The sequence below is a fragment of the Cavia porcellus genome, unplaced genomic scaffold (assembly GCF_034190915.1).
Source record: "Cavia porcellus strain 051 isolate PalLab524CR breed Dunkin Hartley unplaced genomic scaffold, mCavPor4.1 scaffold_29, whole genome shotgun sequence".
Taxonomy (NCBI): Eukaryota; Metazoa; Chordata; class Mammalia; order Rodentia; family Caviidae; genus Cavia; species Cavia porcellus.
In genome coordinates this window covers 35856981-35862980 of record NW_026947512.1, presented here as the reverse complement: position 1 = coordinate 35862980, position 6000 = coordinate 35856981, and the positions used below count along the sequence as shown (strand labels likewise).

The window sequence follows — 6000 nt, the reverse complement described above, 5'->3', positions numbered from 1 at the left end:
AGAAAGTACTGTTTAAGAGCAAGATGCAGACACACACACACACACACACACACACACACATACACAGAGAGAGAAAGAAGCGAATCGTTAGTGAAATTCAGGGCTGGTACTTTATGTATTATTTAAGCGTGTTTTCTGCCTTCGAATGGCTGATTCTGACAACTAAAAACTCACACTGGAAATACTGGTTTCTCCCCCAAACCGCGCTCCTGGTCTTCCTCCTTAATTCCACCTTAAAAGCTCGGCGGAGCGGAGACCAGCCCCTGCTTAGCCCCGCCCACCGGGGGATAAGACTCGCCGAGGTCCGGCTCAACTTGGAACCCGCCAGAGAGAAGCCTGCGGATTCTCTGTGCCTCTGGGAACTGTAAGCAATATATTTACTTTTCCCCTGCTCCGCTTCTTTCTCCCACTCCCTCGAGCTATCACTTCGTAGCTGACTTGGAAGAAAGGACGGACTCAGGGGAAGCCGCTGGCTCTAAGTCTGCGTGGGGTCCCCAGCCCGTGGAGCACAGCTCAGGGACCCCAGGGTCTTTCCAACCCACGCAAGTTTGCTCTCTGTGATCTAAGTACATTGTGGAGTCGAGGATAAGCTGTTTCCTTAAGTTGGAGCCCAGAAATTTAGCATTTGAAAAGAGCGGTGAGGTGGCCCCTTTTTTGTGTTCCACGTGATGCCACTCACTAGTTAATGACCCCAGTAGCTGCTATTAGCCTTAGCAACAGACTGTTGACTCATGTGTTTTAATTTAAAAACATTATTTTTGTACTTATGCAAAGCATCCCTGGGTATTTACTGTGTTGCATTATGCGAGAGATAATAATGAAACATTAAATGCAATCGACTGGCTTTCTGATTCACTTTTCCCTGGAATTATTTGACATGTTGAGAGAACCGCTCAAAACTAGCAAAAGAATGTGATCAGTTACACAGTTACATTTTGAGTATGAGTATTATTTTAGTAATTTTATTTCCGTGCAACCAAGAGAAAAAGGTTTTGAAATAACTGGCTTACCCCACTCCTATTTTAGTTTCTTCCAATTTACAGTGATGTTAAGTCTTAAAAATAATTACATTTTTTGCCTCTGAAACTAGAACAAGGAATACTCCTCATATGTTTGATGATTTAAGCTTTTGTTAAAGTAAGGGCAGGTGGAGACTTGGAGACATACCATTTGCATAGGTGTCAGTTTTAAAGTTGTATTTGCAAATATAATTTGGGTACAAGGAAGACTTGTATTTTGTTTCTGTTTGTTGCATACATTTCAAATACTGACCCAAGAGATATTTGCAGGAAATCTAGTGACATAAACCTTTTAAGAGTGCATCCCAAAGATATTTAGACCTTACCAGTTAAGTTAGATGTTGGGACAAGAAACAGGTATTTGTTTCACTGAGCTCTGAAAGAGTTAAATTAGGCAATAATTGTGCAATGTATAGAGAAGTGTCTGATATATATTAGCTCAAAAGAGTTTTACAAACTTCCTGTAGGGTAAACACGTTTTAAGGGACAAGACACTACTTCTTTGTAAGTTGTTTGAAGTATTTTGTATTGTGTTTCATTAGGAAAACAGACATCTTAGCGTTAGTTTATTCCACAGAGGTAATTAGGTGGCTGTTTCTAACTAGTTACTACCTTTTCTCATGCTGCTGCTAAGTCATAAAACGAATCATTTACATATTAAAACTGTTCCAGGAATAAAAAAGAGGAAGACAGTTGTGGTTCCCTTTCCCTGTGTATGTCTATTATTTACCATAATATTTTCCCTCTACTTTCATGCTGATTTTATATAGTTCTCAATCTTTCCTTTTTCTTTCTTTTTGATCACTGATTCTCTTACAAATTTCATTACAACTCGATCCCGCCCTTGAATAATCCACATGTGGGTTTCCAACACACGCACTTAGAAACATCTTATGGAAGTTCACAAATCCCCAGAGGTAATTCATGATACATAAAAGTGGAATTTATGAAAGCATTGGAGTTTTCTTAGAATATGAGATAATTAGCAAACCATTTATCTTACACAAAAGGAAGTGCCTGCCTGACACTGCAGGTTTTGCAGTGCCTGTTGCCACTTCTTCACTGACATTTTGGAACTTCAAGCAGCTGGTACAGTGGAAACCTGCTTGCTTAGGATCCTTCTGACCTAGATTCTGGTAGTAACCCTGATGGTAGCTAGCTATTTTGCACTGGACTTGCTTTTTCTGTAACATTTGCTTTTTTTTTTTTTTTTTTTTTTTTTTTTTTTTAATTACTTGAATGCAGCAAGTGAAATGTGATGAAGATAAATAAATAAGTTTTTCATTGGATTGTAGGATTTCTTTTTCTACTTTTAGTCCAAAATACTTGATGATATTTTCCATGATTGTTTCCTTATATCATTGTTTACTATAAAAATAAATCATGATAATTGTTTTAATTTTGTCAAATATAAAATTATGCATGCAGTAGAAAAATTACCTACAGTCTTCCTGAAGCATCTCTTTTTGAAATGCCATTCATTCATTGATTCAATGAATACTTTTTTAAAAAATGGTACTGAGGATTCAACCCAGAGCTTTTGCATTGAGCTACATCACCAGGCCCATCTTTTACATTTTTATTCTCAGACAGGATCTTGCTCAGTCACTAAATTGGCCTGGCTGGGTACCAATTTATTACCTTTCCATGTTGGCCTACCAGACTACTGGGATTATAGACTTGTCCAGCTTTAATCAGCAAATATTTGTTGAAACAGCAGCAGGTGTGCATCAGAACTTAGACAAGCAAGAAATTCCTGTGTATTCTGGCCAACTCTGCATCTTCTACTCAACTTTTTATCTTCTACTTGATAGAACAGTTAACAGCTGAGGGAAACAGGACTGATGCTAGAGTTCTTCCAGAGAAGACAATAAATACAACAGATATTGTTCTGTTCTTCTGACACCCATCAGTTGCCTAAGAAAAAAAGAGATGTGCTATATTTTTATTGTTCCTGTTATGGGTGAGTCTGTATTAATCATGAATATAGCCTTATAATAGTCTTTAAAAATACAGTTGAACTCTCCCTTTATATAATGCAAAAATACTTATCTGTCCAATATAGTTCATTTCTTCCCATAAGCAGTTTTGTATTAGATGTGCCACCAGTTTAATTACATAGTTAATGAATTCATAAGACTGTTGAGAAACTCAGCGAACACTTAAGAAAGATCTATACCCAAGTTTAGTCACTTGTGGTTCAAAGATAATGGGCCAAGGAGCATTTAGTCTTCCTCCCTCTTCTCTGCACATGTACACGTTAGGCAACTTCTGCCTTTTCCTTAGTCGTCGTCTTAATTCCTTAACTTGTAGAGTATGCTGGGAAACACAGGTATTTTAAATAAGAAAGTATTCTGAGGTAGAAAACAAATGTTGGGAGTATGCATGGTTTGTTTTCTTCAGGTGAAGAAACACCATGTGTTTGGAAGACTCAACTCATATTTGTTTACTTTCTCATTCTCTAATTTATGAGGCATTAGAAAGCTGATTATATATTCCATTTACGTCGCACTTTGAGGTTTATAAAAAGGCTGCTTCAGAACTCCATTAACTCTCACAATAAGCATACAAATTAGCAGAACAAGTATTCAGGGTTACAGGTGTGAGAAGAAAGATGGTAAAAATAAAATCATAGGGCTTTTTTTTGGTCCAGACCTTATGACTTCCATTTTGACTAATTTAATATTTTGCTTCATAGTCTACATTTTGATATGTGTTATTTATGTTGTGAGCCTCTTCCGGTTCAGGTTAACAGCAAAATTATAAAAGGAAGTCCAGAAATTACATTGTCCCAATGCACATTTCCATAATAACCCAATTGTTCTGCCTTTATAACTTGGTTACTGATTGACATAATAAAGTTGCACAAACACTTGAGGATTATTGAGAATGTAGTGTGCGATTTGGAATTGTTTTGTGGAACTTTGTAGTTTTTATACAGGAATATGCAGTCTAAAGAAAATAAAAGATAATGATATATAAAATAGACACATTCAGGGCTGATTTTTAAGTCATGAGAGAAGTATTGATTTTACCAAAGGTTTTGCTTCCAAGTTGACGATAGAGAATTTTCTGGGAATGTACTTAAGAAAGTATAATCTGCAGAATCAACAGCTTTTTCTGGTTCTTACTGTCCCTGTCAGTCAGTGTGAAGTATTTGCATTAGTTTGGTTACTCTTATCATTTGTAGAAAAGAATGTGGTTTTGTTTTTCTAAACAAATAAGTACTTTGTGGTAAAGCAGTTGTTCCTTCTCAAGAACTAAAAAACAACTGTATTTATAAAGTTGGCGGACACATATGTATGACTTTGTAATAAATGGTATGTAACTACTCGTGTTTGACTGCTGGATGTATCTTTGCCATTAAATCAGCAAAGTGCTTCTGAATTTCAGCTTGAAACTGGCACACTTCTTACTGGGCCCGTGTTTATACCCATAAGTTTAAAAAACGAGCAACTGAAGTTCTGTACAAAGGTAGCAAATTGAGATATTAGTCCCACGTGGAAAGATGTGTTCTTGTCGAATTCTTGTATTTTGGAATTCTAGAAGAAGCAGTACCAGCCTGGGACAGTTTAGGGCAGAAAAATGGAATGTTAAAATTTTATTCAGGTTCTGATCTTTTAATTCATTGAATCAAAAGGCAATTGATCTTGTGATTCTTTTTTGAACCTGTGTTTGATAGTGTATTGGGAGAGTATTGAAAAAAGTAATGCAGAGCAATTATGCAAGAATCTATAGAAAAGCAATTTTGGGGAAAAGAGTCTAAAGATGCTTGTATCAAGCAGACTCCTGCATCTGCAAGTGTGATTTCTTAATATTCATCTGTCACTTTTGTGTGTATCATAATCTCGGACAGGTTTCAACTTTCTTTTTATGCAAATGTCATGAAGAAAAGGCAGATACACTTAAAATTGGTGGAGGTCATCATCTGAGAGAGGTATTAGCGAGAAACCACTAGGGCAATTTCTATAGTCCCTTCACAGCATTGTATCTATGGTGTACAATGACCACATATGTTCAGGGGCTGCTGCTGACACATGGTTGGAAATTTGTCATGGCAAAAGTTCTAATTTGAAGAGGTTTCTTGTTTAATTAAAGACAATTACAAAGCTATAAGAACGTTATTTATAATTTCTTGCTTGACATTTATTTCTTGTGATGAAAACCAATAAGGATATGTAAATATCCACAGTATCTAGATGGAATTTTTCTCATCTTTAAAACAGTCTATAATTATGCCTATGCCAGTTAAAGTAATAAAAGAATCAACTTTTGAGAAGTTTGTTGAGAAATTGAGAAGAATCAACTTTGCAGAAGTTATTACTATCTGTTTATATTCTAGATTGATAAGTTGTTTTTGTTGATTCATATCATATATTAACATATGGCATTAATATATCTTATATCTTAGGAACATAAAGTTATGGTGCATATTAACAAAATATTGTTATAAGCTAACATGCAATGAAATAATATGTATTAATGTATGTTATACATATGAATTAATTCATGTTAATTATGAAGTGATTGTTTATACATAATACCTTATACATTAATATAATATAGTGTACAATATGTATTGCTAAAATATAATTAAAATAATAATTAATATACTAACCAATCAAGCAAATTTGTCAGTCAAAACAATTTAAACGTATAGTAGGAACCTCTGCACTTTCCATAATCACAATGAATATAAGGCTCTTGTATCAATTACAATTTCCTGTGAAGAAAACAATATAAAAATAATTTTATTCATGCATGTAGCATGCTTAAAAAAGAGGAAAATATAGCTTTTTAATACTTAAAAAAAGAAGAGGCACTGTATGAAGCGACTTAAATTATACTCTCCTTTCTCATATAGGAATTTTATCTCTCCTCCAAAAAGTGCTGCTCAGTGAGCAGTGTTTATGCATTCTTTCTTTAATTCCGTAAGTTTTAATTAATGCTGACAATGTGATAGGCACTGTGCTACATATAA

The 6000-nt window shown here is 35.1% G+C and overlaps 1 protein-coding gene across 1 annotated transcript in view; it reads left to right on the top strand.

The window, feature by feature from the left end:
- Window positions 1–225: 225 nt before the first annotated feature.
- Window positions 226–6000, top strand: part of Pla2g4a (phospholipase A2 group IVA) — a 139905-nt gene continuing 134130 nt past the window's right edge. Inside the window, exon 1 of the mRNA XM_013158101.3 lies at window positions 226–364. The gene's annotated coding sequence lies outside the window, so the exon portion shown is untranslated. The remainder of the gene's footprint in view (window positions 365–6000) is intronic.